General features: G+C 36.5%; 1 protein-coding gene and 1 long non-coding RNA gene across 2 annotated transcripts in view; both read left to right on the top strand.

The window, feature by feature from the left end:
• The window catches only part of LOC138703437 (transforming growth factor-beta-induced protein ig-h3-like), a 217,332-nt gene that overhangs the window by 22,014 nt on the left and 178,246 nt on the right, over window positions 1-17,072 (top strand). The gene's annotated exons all lie outside the window — the stretch shown is intronic.
• On the top strand, window positions 8,611-15,064 carry LOC138702730 (uncharacterized). The gene is made up of 2 exons (XR_011332885.1): window positions 8,611-8,717; window positions 14,857-15,064. It is a non-coding gene; the product is annotated as an uncharacterized lncRNA (long non-coding RNA).

Consider the following 17,072-nt stretch of genomic DNA (forward strand, 5'->3'; position numbering starts at 1 on the left):
GAGCTGCAGAACCGCCATTTAAATGGACCTGAAAAAATTAAAAATGTAAAACGTGCTTTTATGTAATCTAGTTCACTGTTTCATTTATTTTTCCAATTCATTCTCCTTCGATTCGAGATTTTACTGTCTGTAGGAGCCTTGAGCTGCTCGAGAATTTTATCTGTGAAGTGCATGAGGGTTAAGTTGGCGTGATTTTTACTGTCCTTGTCTGCGGTCCTTGTCTATCGACTGTCAACAGATGTAAGGGGGAAAAGACTTTCTTTTGTAGAATTCTTGGAATTCCCTTCCCTCCTTCTCCCTTGGCCCTTCTAGAACACACGTTTATAATAATAATAATAATAATAATAATAATAATAATAATAATAATAATAATAATAATAATAATAAGAAGAAGAAGAAGAAGAAGAAGAAGAAGAAGAAGAAGAAGAAATGCGCACGAGTGTGCATTGTTAGAGATACTAGTAAATATCACTTTTTCCTATCTCAGTTATTGATTTGTCTGCCCTCTTACACGTTAGTATGTGATATTGCCGACAGTTCACCACATAATTTGCACACGCAATCTCCGTCAGCAGTATGGAAGCCTGATCTGATGCACAGTCTGTGGTGGCAGCCATGGATTGATAGTCTCGTCACCACATGTCGCAACGGTTGGTTTGGTCCCATCCAGTTTCTGTCTATCACGGCTCCGGTGCTGTAGAACTCGTCCGGAATCTGGCGTCTTTTCTCTTCTCTTTCCGTTAGAAGCTGCTCGTAGCCGCTGGTAGATGGTAGTAAGTAGTCCGTTCTGAGGTCTTCTATCAGGAAGGTTTCTCTTGATAATATATATATATATATATATATATATATATATATATATATCAGCCTCGACGAACACACTTTTGCAAACCCAATTAGTGGATCTCTCATTGGCGTCTTGGCGTTGTTCGAGTTCATTGATTCAGTAGTATTTTGTGAATAGTGAATAGTGAAGTAAATGTGTGTATTGTTGTGTCAATTTAATATAATATACAGTAATTCACAATTTAAACAAAATGTTTTCGGAATTGCATGGTTTCCCTGTTACCTTAAACATTGTAATGAGTGTTGTGCTCTTGTTTTTAATAATCATGGTAGGCAGTATGGGAAAACGCGGGAAAGCCTTGAAGTCGGACAGTATGAACATGGTTATTAATGTACACAAATTCTTTACTGAAGAATATGAGGCACTGAAATGCGGAAAGCAAACAATATCTGTGTCGATATGTTATCGAAAGAACTGCTGCAGCGACAGGTATATCGTCTCGTAGTGTTAGCAGGATAGGATTTAAAAAAAAAAAAAAAAAAAAAAAAAAAAAAAAAAAAAAAAAAAACAAGAGGAGGCACTAGAAAGTGGAAGTGTTCTGCGAACTCCAGAAAAGAAACGCCCAAACAGGACCCCTCAGAAAACTGCAATTGACTCATTTTCTGCCGCCGCTATAAGACGAGTAATTTATTCTTTATATCGGACTGATTTTTTGCCTAGTTTGAAGGATATAAATGATGCATTAATTAAGGAAAGCTTATTCACTGGAAGCATATGGAGTTTGAGAGAAATTATAAAAAAAAAAATAAATTTAGGTATGTTAAAAATACTCAAGGCAGAAAATTTTTAATGGAAAGGTCAGATGTTATTTTAAAGAGATTTAAATTCTTAAGAAAAATGAAAGAATTACGCGCCACTGGACGCTCCGTTATTTATCTAGACGAAACTTGGGTTAATGTGAACCATACCAAAAGCAAGGTTTGGAAAAGCGATGATCATGAAATTGACTTCCTGCTTCAAACCCCAATAGGAAAAGGTCAGCGGTTTATTATTTTACACGCCGGAAGTTCAACAGGTTTCATTCCCAACGCGCTTCTAACGTTCAAATCTAAGTCAACTAAGGACTATCACGAGGAGATGGACAGCACTGTATTTAAGAACTGGTTCATTAATCAAGTATTACCAAACATTCCTCTCAATAGTATCATTGTTATGGACAATGCCCCCTATCATTCAACAGAACTCAATAAGGCACCAATTTCATCAACACCGAAATCTGAAATGCAGTCCTGGCTTCGTAACAATAACATTGAATTTGATTTACGATCCACGAAACCTGTATTATATGAACTTGTAAAAACTAAAAAAGACAATTTCAAAACATACGAAATCGACCAAATTGCGACATTGCACTCCCATACTGTAGTGAGACAGCCACCATACCATTGTGATTAAAACGCGATCGAATTAATATAGGGGCAGGTTAAAAATGACGTTGCGAAGCGTAATATTTCGTTTAAAAGTAAAGATGTGAAATTGTTGTTTGAGAGCGCTCTTGCAAAAGTGACGGAAGATAATTGGAGAAAGGCCTGTGAATACGTAGAAAAAGTTGAACAATTTTATTGGGAGAAGGACGGACTAGTAGATGAAATTAGTGATCGGTTCGTAATAAATTTGGACGACACGGACACGGACGAGGAACTTTCTGGCGGAGAGGAGTCAGAATTTGAAGAGGAAGAGAGTGCCACCGCTGCTAACTCGTGGTCGCTGGAAGGAGTGTCGACCATACCGCCGACACAAAAATGAGGGTAGAGAGAGATGGTGAGTATTCTTTCTCTTTCTAAAAGGGACTTACTTACTTACTTACAAATGGCTTTTAAGAAACCCGAAGGTTCATTGCCGCCCTCACATAAGCCCGCCATCGGTCCCTATCCTGTCTCTATCATCATATCCCACCTCCCTCAAATCCATTTTAATATTATCCTTCCATCTACGTCTCGGCCTCCCCCAAGGTCTTTTTCCTTCCGGTCTCCCAACTAACACTCTATATGCATTTCTGGATTCGCCCATACGTGCTACATGCCCTGCCCATCTCAAACGTCTGGATTTAATGTTCCTAATTATGTCAGGTGAAGAATACAATGCGTGCAGTTCTGCGTTGTGTAACTTTCTCCATTCTCCTGTAATTCTAAAAGGGACTAGACAAGTAAATCCTCATGGACTGTTGTGTACTTTTCGTATCTGTGATCGGCAGTTCCTGAAGCTCAACGTAGGGTAGTCGGCAGCAGAAAACTGGTTTTCTTCACCGTCCCATAAGACAGCATTAGAGCTGCAACCGAAGCAGCTCTCTCCGAATATACGAAAGAACCGCCAACACCATCTCTTTATGACCTGCGTTAGAACACATAGGCTTCTGGACTACTGAATATCATTACAGTTCCAGTGTGTTATAGTAGGCTACTGTGGGTGGTGTGATGTGATTAGTCAGTGTGTCTAAGGAAATATTTTATATTAAAAATGAATGAAATGAAAACCTAATCGACCAATCCTTTTCGAAATTAAAAGAGAAGTTGCATGTTAACTTAAGAAATTAGGACGTCCAACACAAAATTTAAATATTGAAATTTCTGGAAAAAGTCGAGGAAATCATGTAACCTACTAGTCATTTTAATACCGAAATGTGTAATGGAAACGATTGGTTTTTTGTTGCGCTCATGAAAACGCTTTCTCCCCCACCCGTGTATTCTGTTTAGAGGAGAAAATACATGGACAAACACCTGAGTGAAGGATTTAGTTAATTTGACTTAAAAAACTAGAAAAGCATGTGGGGCAATCTCCACTACGTGACTAGTTATACCAGATGGGAGAGGTGTAGCGCACGGATGGTTGGAGTACAATTTCGGGTGCACAGTCAACTTCGAGAAGGGGCTGTAATTACACGCGTTATCCGATTTAGATGCAATAAACAGCACGCGTTTGCTAAATATACTATTTTTCATGCAGAACTGCCAACCTTTGTAACCGCGGGCTGCTACTGCTAGTGCCTGCAGTTCTTTGTTGTGTCTTGAGCATGGGCAAAATTTATATCTGACACTTCTTGCCAGCTTCACTTCACTGATGTGAGACAAATACTGCCCTGGACTTACGCATTGACAGTGGTTATCCATATTATAGACGGGACTCAATTCACAATCGTGGTTACAATATATAATAACAGCTTCCCGTGAGCTGCTGCGCACAAAAGAACGGTCGTATTAAAATTATTGTAATCAACTGAGTCTCATTGTATCCATACATGTATTTTTTCTCTTTACTCATTCCCTCGCTTACGCATCGTAAAGATATGATGGGAATGTACATGAACTACTTTTTATTGCATTTTTTTATAATGAGATATTTTACGACATACCATTAAATATCAATCGCATCGGCTCTCCATAGCCTACCGGAACCGACGGGTGTAGGTGAAATTTGTATTGGATAAAGACTGTGTTGGAGTGGGTTTTACAAGATACTCCCGTTTTCCCCGCCATCATTTTATCTTTGATGCTTTCATTATCACTCGCAGCATAAACAGACGAAATAACACTGTCGTGCCAATTCTGATAATGAACGAAAGATGCAAATATTGCTCCACCCATGAGAGATACTCATGGTTTCAGTCCGATAGGCCTAATATATCACGTACATCACATGAAGAGAATTACGTCACAAGAATGTATACCGTCATACATTCTTAGTCAAACATGACCAACATTAAATAAGTATATAGCTATATAAATGCACTTTAACATGAGTTTAATATAGCAATTCCTTTGTTTTTTAGAACTTTGAATATGTATTTATATTAGGTGATTGTCAAGATGGCCATAACTAGACCATGTGACCATAGTCTAGTATATACAGTCACGAAGTTCAATACATAGGGAATATGCATCCATAGATAGTTGCTAACCACTAGGATCGCTATTATCGCCTCATTACAGACAATGCGAAATAGTACCGGCACAGTCTATTGTTCCTAGTACTCTCACTTCGTGACTGTATGTATAGTGAGGATCATGTAAGAGCAGTTCATAAAAGGCTAATTTGAATTTGGCCGTCTCTTCAGTGTTGCCATCTAATACCAGATATCATCAAAGAGGGTGAAATCACAATGACATGTACAATAATAATAATAATAATAATAATAATAATAATAATAGTAATAATAATACACTATTAACAATAACGATGTCTTGCTTATTTACCACATCTCATCTTTATGTTGGGAGGTATTTTCTAAATGGTTCAATAATTTGTGAAAGAGTAGGCCTATATTTTTCACCTGGACCTCTTGCACATCATGTTGCAAATTAGTAGATTAATATGATCTAATATTAAAATGTATTTTGTATGACAACATGAAATTCATTGCTTTGACTAGACAGTTTACGATTCACGAGACCTAACCTAAAAATGTATTTTGTTTCATCGCGTGAAATGATTAGTACAAACTTCGAAAACCGAATGCCACATTAAAATGTATGTTTAAGAATACTTACTCAGACTAATAATTTTGCTATTTTAGTTATAAATGCTGTCTCCATGCGCATTTTCTATCAATAACCAAAGTGCATGTATCACACCACATGTTATATTTATTTACAGTTATCGCACTATAATCTTGAATTGTAACCACAACACATAAGATAACTATTATGTCATATTCTGATATTAATTATTAGTATGTTCGAATTTCACTAGCTTCCAGTAATCGGCTCAGAAATCTAGAACAATTTGAATTTTCATAATTTTCACTACCGACAACAGCTTTTCTTGCTGCCAACATAACAGTTAGAAAATCACTATCAGTTGTATTTCTCAGTATCGAAATTCGAAACGAAGTTGGCAAAAGAAAATTCAACCTTCAAACTAGAAAATCACCATAATTCACTAGCATATGTAGTAATGGGGGAAAATGGTCAGGTTTCACCCTTGGGGTATTAAGTAAGCTGATCCGGACTATACTAGACTGTGATGTGACTCCGATTCGCACCGTAGCCTAATTTATACATTCAAAAATGAGAATTCAGTCACATTAATTAGGGGCCTATAAAAATTCCATAGAAACCATTCGTCTCATATAAATGTTGTTCTTGCTATAAGATTTCATTAAAACTTTACAATGGAGAATATTATGTAACTTTAGAAACCTTATAAAGAAATATTTGTTTCATATCAAGTCATAAAGTTATAAAAGCAGTTAGCTACTGTAATTGAAATTAAGACCTTGAAAATTAAAGTTTTCTATAATGACTATTTAAGTTTCTCTGCTGGTAACAATTATAAATTGTAAATGTATGCCAATAATGTTTTTACCTGCTTTAAGTGCCAGAATTATTATAAATATTTTAATTAGGTCGGGTTTATGAATTTTTTTTATTAGTGTCGTGATAACGTGTTGGTGAAGTCCACAACGTCAAAAGAAATAAAATAAGCCGTTTGGAAGCGAGATTTTCTGGATAAATACGTATTTCTACTAGTGGGATACATAGTCGAAGTTATACCGACATTACAGCTCCAGGTCAAGTATTATAATAATTACAGAACTACAGTGTCGGTTTCGATATAATATACAATATAAATGTTTATCCTGTAGAATTAAATCAAGTAGCACAGTAGTATAATCTATGTATTTTGGATCCCTATCATCACGGCATGGCGCGTCCTTAGGTTGTGGATGGCTTTCAGATATGGAGGGTAGCAGCGAATATATTGAAATAAATATGGGAAATGTCTGTTATTCGGTTTTGTCGGTTTTGTTTGGCTCTCAAAAAAAATTGAAAGTTAGAACTGATAAAAAAAACAGTTATATTATCGGTTCTTCTGTATGATTGTGAAACTTGGACTCACACTTTGAGAGAGGCACAGAGGTTAGGGGTGTTTGAGAATACGATGCTTAAGAAAAATATTTGGCGCTAATAGGAATGAAATTACAGGAGAATGGAGAAAGTTACAAAACGCAGAACTGCACGCACTGTATTTTTCACCTGACAAAATTAGGAACATTAAATCCAGACGTTTGAAAAGGGCAGAACATGTAGCACATATGGGTGAAGCCAGAATTGTATATAGAGAGTTAGCTGTGAGGCCGGAGGAAAAAAAAAATTTTTGGGGAGGCCGAGACTTAGATGGTACAGTAGTATAATATTAAAATGGATTTGAGGGAGGTGGGATATGATGGTAGAGACTGGATTAATCTTGGTTAGGATGGGGACCAATGGCGGGTTTATGTGAGAGCGAGTTCTTTAAAAGCCATAAGTAAGTAAGTAAGTAAGTAAGTAAGTAAGTAAGTAAGTAAGTAAGTAAGTAAGTAAGTAAGTAAGTAAGTAAGCACAGTAGTATATTTATGGTCTGTCCAAAACAACTTCCGACCTGACAAATGGCGCCTTTATCATGTTACCATGGCAACCATTCAAATCAACCAATCACGAGAGACGCGTAACCATGGTAACGGGACGGTGTTGCAGTGTCTATATTTACAAGCTGCACGTGAATACCACTGCCTAGTGGTGAATACAGTGCCCGGAATGACTTTGAGTTGGCTGGTTAGCGCGTGCTTTGTGTGAATTAAAAATATTATTTAGTTGTATTATTGTTTTACAGTATCGATAATTAATGTGTTTAAATTATATTACACGTATTACCTTCGTTGTCATTGGTGGAATGTGTAGCTAGTGTTTGTTTTCTAGTTTCTGCGAGAGTTTCTAAACAGATGACCTGTGCAATGTGGAAAGGAAGGAATGGCAGGCAGAGAACAAAGAATATTGTACAAGGTGTCCGTTAAAGAGTAAAGCGCGAGAGATGGTTTGTAACGTAAGAGAGTATTTTGAGAGGGAAAAAGATAATGGCGGACCTCTTTTACCTTTGGCGCAAGTCGTAATGAGAACTGCTGCTTGTGTTAAAATTAATAAGAGCACTGTTATCGATATTGGAAAAGAAAAAGGCCGTGCAGATTTTTAATCATAAATATTTTTATAGTTTACAATTTTTTCAAGGCCTTTCTAACAATATTACATTGAAGAATAACGACACTCATAAAAGTAGAGGCTTCGTATTAAATTTAACCTGTTTTTACAGTTTACAGTCCTTTTGACGCTTTTCTAACGGTATTACATTGAAGAATACCGGTACTACTACTACTACTACTACTACTACTACTACTACTACTACTACTACTACTATTACTACTACTAGGCCTAATAATAATAATAATAATAATAATAATAATAATAATAATAGTAATAGACTAATAAAAATAATATACACAAATTTTAATGCCTAGTGTTCAACAAATTGGTTAGGAATGTATGTGTTCATGTCAGCCGTTCATTACTGCACTCTATCGGCAGCGCACTCGCTTACACGAAAGATGGGAAACATGACAACACTGCTCCCCCTTCTCTGTAAACTGTCAAGTCGGAAGTAGTTTTGGTCAAGGTATAAGTTATTGGCACAGTTTTAAAGTAAATACCTCACTTTAACTATCTGAGTGTCCTCTTGCATTCTTTCTATATCGCACCCTTAAAATAATACAGTCGTAAGTACCAAAAGTTAGTTTTGAGTAAAAGCAAGATAAACATTTCAAAGTCGTATGAAAACTCAGATTTACCAAATATCGCATGAGCCCTGCGGACTTTGCACTTGAAGTTAGAGATACGACAGTTCTACTCTTTGATAGAGGATTAAATAAAGATTACAAAAATGCCTGTAACTGAAAATTCAATTTTTGGAAGTTACGACGTATTATTCTAAGGAGGCGATATGTTGTAGCTACTGCATGTGTAAAAGGTAAAAGGTAAAGGTATCCCCGTAACATGCCATGAAGGCACTTGGGGGGCATGGAAGTAGAGCCCCATGCTTTCCATGACCTCGGCACTAGACTGAGGTGGTGTACTGCATGTGTAGCTACTTTAATTCTTGAAATCATGCTTTCAGTTCGTAGTTCTTTTCTCATATCTTAATACAATAATTATTCTGTAGTATTATGTTGTATAGGCTACTGTCTCATGTTCATTCACAAGATTCCAGACAATATGCATGACAACCAGAAGAATGGTAGTAAAACGTACTAAAAATGAAATTAACATTTTGTTAAATCAAATCTCTCGCAGTGAAGTAAAGGTTAAAGATTGGATAAGGAAATGTAGAGATGAAATAATATACAGCGCTCTGAAAGAATTTTTTACGTGCAGTAAAGGTGTGTTCCGAAAAGACAAAGTATATGATTATGTCTCGTGGTCAGAATATTGTACGAGATGGAAATATAAAAATTGGAGATTTATCCTTCGAAGAGTGGAAAAATTCAAATATCTTGGAGCAACAGTAACAAATATAAATGACACTCGGGAGGAAATTAAACGCAGAATAAATATGGGAAATGCGTGTTATTATTCGGTTGAGAAGCTTTTATCATCTAGTCTGCTGTCAAAAAATCTGAAAGTTAGAATTTATAAAACAGTTATATTACCGGTTGTTCTGTATGGTTGTGAAACTTGGACTCTCACTCTGAGAGAGGAACAGAGATTAAGGGTGTGTGAGAATAAGGTTCTTAGGAAAATATTTGGGGCTAAGTGGGATGAAGTTACAGGATAATGGAGAAAGTTACACAACGCAGAACTGCACGCATTGTATTCTTCACCTGACATAATTAGGAACATTAAATCCAGACGTTTGCGATGGGCAGGGCATGTAGCACGTATGGGCGAATCCAGAAATGCATATAGAGTGTTAGTTGGAAGACCGGAGGAAAAAAGACCTTTGGGGAGGCCGAGACATAGATGGGAGGATAATATGAAAATGGATTTGAGGGAGGTGGAATATGATGACAGAGACTGGATTAACCTTGCACAAGATAGGGACCGATGGCGGGCTTATGTGAGGGTGGCAATGAACCTTCGGGTTCCTTAAACGCCACTTGTAAGTAGGCTAAGTAAGTAAAGGTGTGTTAACGAATTAATCTTCTATAAACGGAGACACAAAAAAGCAGCTAATTTTGGAACTTATTCATGAATAAGCAAAACGAATTGGAATTAATAATTTTATAGAATGGACAGTCATCACCTTCCGAAGTCAATATTGGAGTATCAAAGGGGGAAAGAAAAGAAAGAAAAAGTTCGGGAAGATCAAAATTCTGAGATAACCTACACTGTACCAAAATAGATCATGTAGCTAAGTGGTAAAGAAGAAAAATATGATAATGATAATGATGAGGCCGACGTTTTCAGTGACTAAGGAGGAGCGAGATTTGACTGTTTTATACTCAAGACGTAAGATGTTTAATCACAGTTGAGATTGGCACACTTTCAAAAGTAATCAAACACGTGAAGAAAATTTCTATAAATTCTAGGACTTTCTGTGGTCTCAATCTTTATGTAAAAGCATACACGAAATTAAAATAACACCCTTTCAAAATAAAACGGACACCGGAATAGGTCAGGCGATAGGAACGTTTGCTTGCTGATCCGGAACTGCGCTACAGTGTGGGTTCGATAAGCCTATACGTTTGGGCTGTTTTATCAGTTTTGATTTTTTCCGAGGTTTTCCCCAACCTTAAGACGAATGTAGGTAATTTATGTCGAATCCTCGGCCTCATCTCACGAAATACCGATATCATCTCGCTATCACCAATTCAATCGACGCTAAATAACCTAATAATTGATACAACGTCATTAAATAACTAAAGAAAAAGACATTAACTATTATGCAGAGAAAATCATCGGTTTTAAAATTCGGTATAAAGCATGGATGTTTGTCCATTATTATCAATTGCAGTTCTCGTGTTATCTTGGATGATGGCCCAGTGTACAAGTTACGTGAATTCTCCATCTAATTTCATGTCAAATCGTCAAAATTTGGTTAAGATTAAACCTTGAGAAAGGTATCAAAAGCCACGAAATACAGTTTTATAAAGATATTCTGTTGATTCAGATGTTGAAATTCAGTCTCTGTATAGGGGAGAGTCGGGTATTATCGGACATCGGGTAGTATCGGACAGTGCGTTTCTTTCATCTACCACCATATGGTAGTACCTGAATGACATGGTTACGTTTCTCTATGTGACATCACAGAACGTAACCATATCAATTTGGTACTATCATCGTGTGGTAGATGAAAGAAACTCACTGTCCGATATTACCCGATGTCCAATACTACCCGACTCTCCCCTACCGTACGATGTATTGCACAGCAGAATAGCAGAATCTTTAGATGATATTCCCATGATCTGATGCAATGCTTTAGTTTATTGTTGCTTTTTGCGCTAGTTTCATATAAGCAAAATCATCCACGATTCACCATCATACGATGGTGATTTTTAGTTGGATGAAAACCAACATTATTATACGTGAAATTATTAGGAATGGGATTTTTTATGTTGCATCGCATTTTAGTCACTAGCAACATAGTAAAAGTATCTTCATATTTACTAGTACCAACAGTAAAGTGGGTGAATTCTGTGAGGACCGCAATCAGTTGCAGACAGTAACTAACATAAAAACATTTGCTGTTTATAGGCCTACTTCTCACAAATGCAATGCTCAATTTGTCCACCCATGTTGTTACGGCAGACATCTAGCCGATAATCCATTTCATTCCACACACGTGTTAGCATGTCGATGGCCCAGAACCAGACTCTTCCAAGTCCATTTTACTATTTTTTTTTTTCAGGGGAGCTTCTGGCATTCAAAGCTTTATGAAACAATTTGGAATAGCTTCATAGCAGCCTTATGGAGAGAAATATTTACAATTTTGTTCGATTCATATATGCAGACAAGAACCGAAACACAATGAAACAGATTTCTTTCTTATAAAAACTTGGAATGAGCAAATACTGGGTAACTTTCGGTGTTGGACCCCAGACTCATTTCACCGGCATTATCACCTTCATCTCATTCAGACGCTAAATAACCTTAAATGTTGACAAAGCGTCGTAAAATAACCTACTAAAATAAAATAAAAAATAAAAACTTGGACTTAACCATCGATATTACAGTCGGTCAGTGCCATAGCCGCGGTGATATGGTCGCGAAGAGTAGGGGTACAAAAACTATGTCCTTCAAATTTCCCACAAGAAACAATCTCAAGATGTTAAATCCGGTGATCTGGGTGGCCACCACACTAAGGCGTCGTCTTCTTGTTCACAGCGACCTATCCAACGTTGTGATAATTTTGTGCAGAGATACAGTAGCCTCATATGTCATATGGAAATGAGTCGGACAGCCGTCTTGTTGAAAAATGTAATTATCACAGGCTTTTCCTAACAAAGCTAATTCATTATTACTCCTCCTATCGGCAAGCCATGGCTACTATGCGATACAGGCTTTTTCTTAACAAAACTTGAAGAGTTTCTCGTTCAATCGGTAAAAGAATTACAATTATCCATTGCTTAGTTTATTTGTAGTATATTTTTAAAATGTTTCACGGACGTTATCTTGGTACTACCATATCGGGTAAAACCACAAGAGGAATGTTAAAATGTAATAAAACTTTTCAGAGAAGGTAAACTATTTCCATGGCGCTGAAAAAGGACAATGCTCCGAGAACAGGTAGAAGTTGCTTTTTTTGTCTTTCAACAACACTTTAACATGACAGTCGGTATAAGAGCTAAGAAGTATATTCGATACTACGTGAATATGCGATTATTGCTTCGAGATAAGTCTAGTGCATTACAATCAGCTATATTCTATGTATTCTCAGACAGAAACTGCGATTTTCCAATTCTACATCATGGAAGTCCTTCTGTACTCATCATTCAGTATTATTATGTTCGTAGTCTTCATTATTATCTTTTTTAGTTCTTAATTCGGTACTTTTTCTTTTCCATTAAGAAATGGGTTCATTTAAATTTGATCCGTCTCCGTATGGTGTTGCAAATAATAATTAATCAAAATACTTTCACGGAAATACACATATTTCAGTATTCCTTATATCTAAAAAGTGGTTTTTGATACATTGTCTATCTCCTACACTGTTAATTGGAGTTTGTTCATATCCAGCACTGACGAACCAACTTATCCCGAGCTTATGTCTATAGAATACATGATTTATAAAAAAAAAATAGGTTTTTGAAGAAAAAACGCAAAATAGCTAATCAAATCGTTTGTAAACATTATTTATTAATCTTCTTTCCACACGCATTCCTAAACTCACTCTTTAGGTTTCGGTTGGTTTGATGTGGGGTTTGTTATTGCGAGTTGTAAATTTTTGTCATAAGAGTCGCAGCAGATAGAAATTCCCGCAGTTGATACTTGGGACTCAGAAAAGAAAGAATCTGTGAGAATATGAAAGCGCATAATACGATAGAGATTTACACTAGTGGTTATTTTAATAAGAATGGGGATAAGCACAGTCAACATCAAACTTTTAAGTTGCCTTAAAGTCATCTTGAATCATTTAAATATATTTTTAAACTTCTAAAATAAGTTAATCGAGGGACTTAGCGCTGTAACTTCTATGGATCTATGCTACACAAGCAAAAATGAATAAAGTTATTGTTATAGTAATTTTATATATTGCCCAATGCAAAGTTTAATTCAGCACTCTACTCTTCTCTCTTCGGGTTCTTACTGTATAATAGTATCACTTTGGAATTATTTCATATTGCCTCATATCTCCTCTCCAATTTCTAACCTTATGACCCGTTTCGTCCTCACTACAGGACTGAAGTACTTAGACTGGATTAACACTAGCCATCCTCTAGTTTTAGCCTTGTGATAGGCACGTGGCACAAGGTCAAACCATAAAGAAATACAGGAAAAACGGGGAAATACTAGGTATGTATCTGGTATCACACATATAATAATTCAAATAATGGACTTAAATTAATAAAAAATGGTTTGACATAAATTATATTTCTATCAACGAAAATAAAACCATAATTATTTCATTCTGATCTGAAAAATGTAACTAACCTCCTACATCTAGGGGAGAGTCGGGTAGTATCGGACATCGGGTAGTATCGGACAGTGCGTTTCTTTCATCTACCACCATATGGTAGTACCTGAATGACATGGTTACGTTTCTCTATGCGACATCACAGAAACGTAACCATGTCAATCAGGTACTATCATCGTGCGGTAGATGAAAGAAACTCACTGTCCGATATTACCCGATGTCCGATACTACCCGACTCTCCCCTATATTAAGTATTAAATTACATAATTCTGATTGTTGCCTTATACAATGTAAATGTCTGATTATTAAGGAGTCCTCTGAAGTTAAATATTTAGGCATAATTTTCGACAATAATTTAAAATGGAACCAACACATTAATTACCTTTGTAATGCATTACGTAAAATAATATATTATTTTGTTTTATTGAGGAATTACTTGTCAATAAGTTTATTACGCACAGTATACTTAACTTTATTTCAATCGGTAATTATATATGTAATTATAGGATGGGGTAGCTTATTTAAAATCAATTTTAATCCACTTTATTCATTACAGAAGAAAATACTTAAAATATGTCTTCATAAACCTATTGATTTTCCATCTCAAAAATTGTTTTTAGACTTTAATGTTCTTGAAATCAGACAAATTTATTATTAAAATTCATACATAAAAATCGAAATAATTTTGAATTGTATTCTCATAGTTGTGAAACAAAAAGTTTGAATTCTTTAAGATTGTTTGAACCAAAATGCAACACTGTTACAGTATTTAATCATAGTAGTAATTTAGGCCCAAGAATATATAACAAGTTTATATTTAAATATCCTAATCTTGTCAATTCTGATAGTTCTAGTGTTAAATTGAAAAAGTTATGAATAATGAAAAATTGTAAATTCAAATTTATATGTTCTTATTGTGTAGTAGACATAAGACAAATTGTATTATATGTGCCTACTTCTTAATTTAAATTCAGGAATCCGCCCCTGAGCATGAGTTCTACTCTTTCAGGGATGAGCTAAAGTTTTACCTGTTTATATTATATTTTATGTTGCAATTATTAAAGGTAAAGGTATCCCCGTAACACGCCATGAGGGCACTTGGGGGGCATGGAGGTAGACCTCGGCACTAGAATGAGGTGTGGTCGGCACCACGCTCTGACCGCCTTTTACCCCCGGGAAAGACCCGGTACTCAATTTTATAGGAGGCTGAGTGAACCTCGGGGCCGTTCTGAAAGTTTGGCAACGAGAAAAAATCCTGTCACCACCTGGGATCGAACCCCGGACCTTCCAGTCCGTAGCCAGCTGCTCTACCAACTGAGCTACCCGGCCGCCCCCATGTTACAATTATTAGCAAAATAAATACATAAATTGTTAAAATAATTGTTAAATATGGATTCTCTTGAACTTACAGGAGGTAATCATTCGATCTTTAGAGAAGGTGATAAGATAAAACTCAGCGCATGAATTTGCAGCTCAAAAATACTAGAAACAGACTCGGGCAGTTCTCAAAATAATAGTCACCAGATTTTCACAAAGCAACTTCGAGTAATTACGATTCTATCTAAGTATCCCGAAGCGGCAGGGGCATCACACAGGCTGCGTCTGTGGCGCTAGCGGGCTAGATTCGATACTCGGCCAGGTCGTGATGGAATTTGTAGAGGTCAAAACAGACGCTGCAGAGGATCTTTATCAGGCTACTCTCGTTTTCTCCTATCATTCCCTAGCACTCTCCACCGTTTTCTCACTTCGTTTATCATCTACTATAGCTCTGGGGTGAAGTTTTGGGGGCAAAACGGGTTTCCGATGCTGATATAATAAGGGTTTGGAGTTCTGGACCCTGGAACCTATCAGTACTAATCTAAGAATAGGAACTGACAGTAAGGGCTGAGGCAGGATGGCCCAACTATCAGCATCAGATTCCTGAGTACCACCCGGGACAACCAACGGATATATAGGGCGCCCAATGGGCCAAAGCAAGCTAAATTAAGGGTCCGGCCCTCGAAAAGCTAAGTCAGCCAAGAGCGTTACACAGATGAATACGTATCTGGCTGACCATCTAATTTAGGTATATCACCTAAGCTCATAGGCCTACTACATTCCTCTGTTATTCCTCTCTGCAAAGAAATTGTATGAAATGAAGGGAAAGGTACTGTGAAGTGAGAAGTGTTGAAGGAATGAAGTTTTAAAAGTTGAGGGTAGCGGATACAATCTTCTTGCTAAAAGAAGATCTACTTCCCCATCACGGAATCGACTCTAAATCAGATTTGTAGCTGGAAACGCTGTACTATTGGAGGATGTTCCCCTAGTTACTAGTATGAGATTCGAAGCAGGATAATTTACTGCAAGAGGCACGGCACAACCCACGTAGTTACACCTTCTGGAAAGTTGTCTTATTTTAGAACAGCACTGTGTGCATCGGAAATAGAGAAGGCGCGTCTATATTTGTTAGACTTGCTTCACGTCATTAATATTTATGGACTGACAGTTTGTCATTAAAGGTACTGTTATCGAAAAACAAGTGAAACAAATTTTCTTTCTATATAGAGCTCTCTTATGTTTGTCAAGGTTCATCAATAAGTCCTTTTTGAGTTATTTAAACCTTGTATCACAAGGAGACAGGCTAAATGTTTCGTAATAAGGGTAAATATGTATATTGTATATAGAGTGAACCGTAAGTAATGTCATTAATTTTTAGATGTTTCAAAAAAAAAAAAGCTTAATACAATTTTGCTCATTTTTTTATTCCTTTCCGAAATAAAAACTGTTTTATGTGAAACATTTCATAGCGTGTTTCAGGAAAGCCATTAAATTAATTGCTAATATGTTCAGTCAATTTCAGAGAGCTGTGTATTATGATAATAAATGATTGAAAGAATTTCAGTTTTGTTCTTTAAATGTGCAGAAATTTGATCCGAACAAATGTAACATTTTAAAATTCCTTTTCACAGCGAAACGTTACTTTGGTTCGGATCATATTCTGCACCAAACTAAAATTCTTTCCATCATTTATTATCATAATGCACTGCTCTCTTAAACTGACTCAGCATATTGGGAATTAAATCAGTGGCTTTCCCAAAACACGCTATGAAATATTTCATACATAACAATTTTTATCTCGAAAAGGAAGCAAGAACGAGCAAAATTGTACTAATTTTTTTTTTGCTTGAAATATATCAAAGAATGCCCCCTGAAATAAATGACATTACTTACGATTCACTCTGCCTGCCGGTCTGAAGTTGCGGATCTGGCGCGGGTTCAATCCCCGCTTGGGCTGATTACCTGGTTGGGTTTTTTCCGAAATTTTCCCCAACCGTAAGGTGAATGCCAGGTAATCAATGGCGAATCCTCGGCC

This window comes from Periplaneta americana, chromosome 7, assembly GCF_040183065.1.
Source record: "Periplaneta americana isolate PAMFEO1 chromosome 7, P.americana_PAMFEO1_priV1, whole genome shotgun sequence".
In the NCBI taxonomy this organism is placed as follows: domain Eukaryota; kingdom Metazoa; phylum Arthropoda; class Insecta; order Blattodea; family Blattidae; genus Periplaneta; species Periplaneta americana.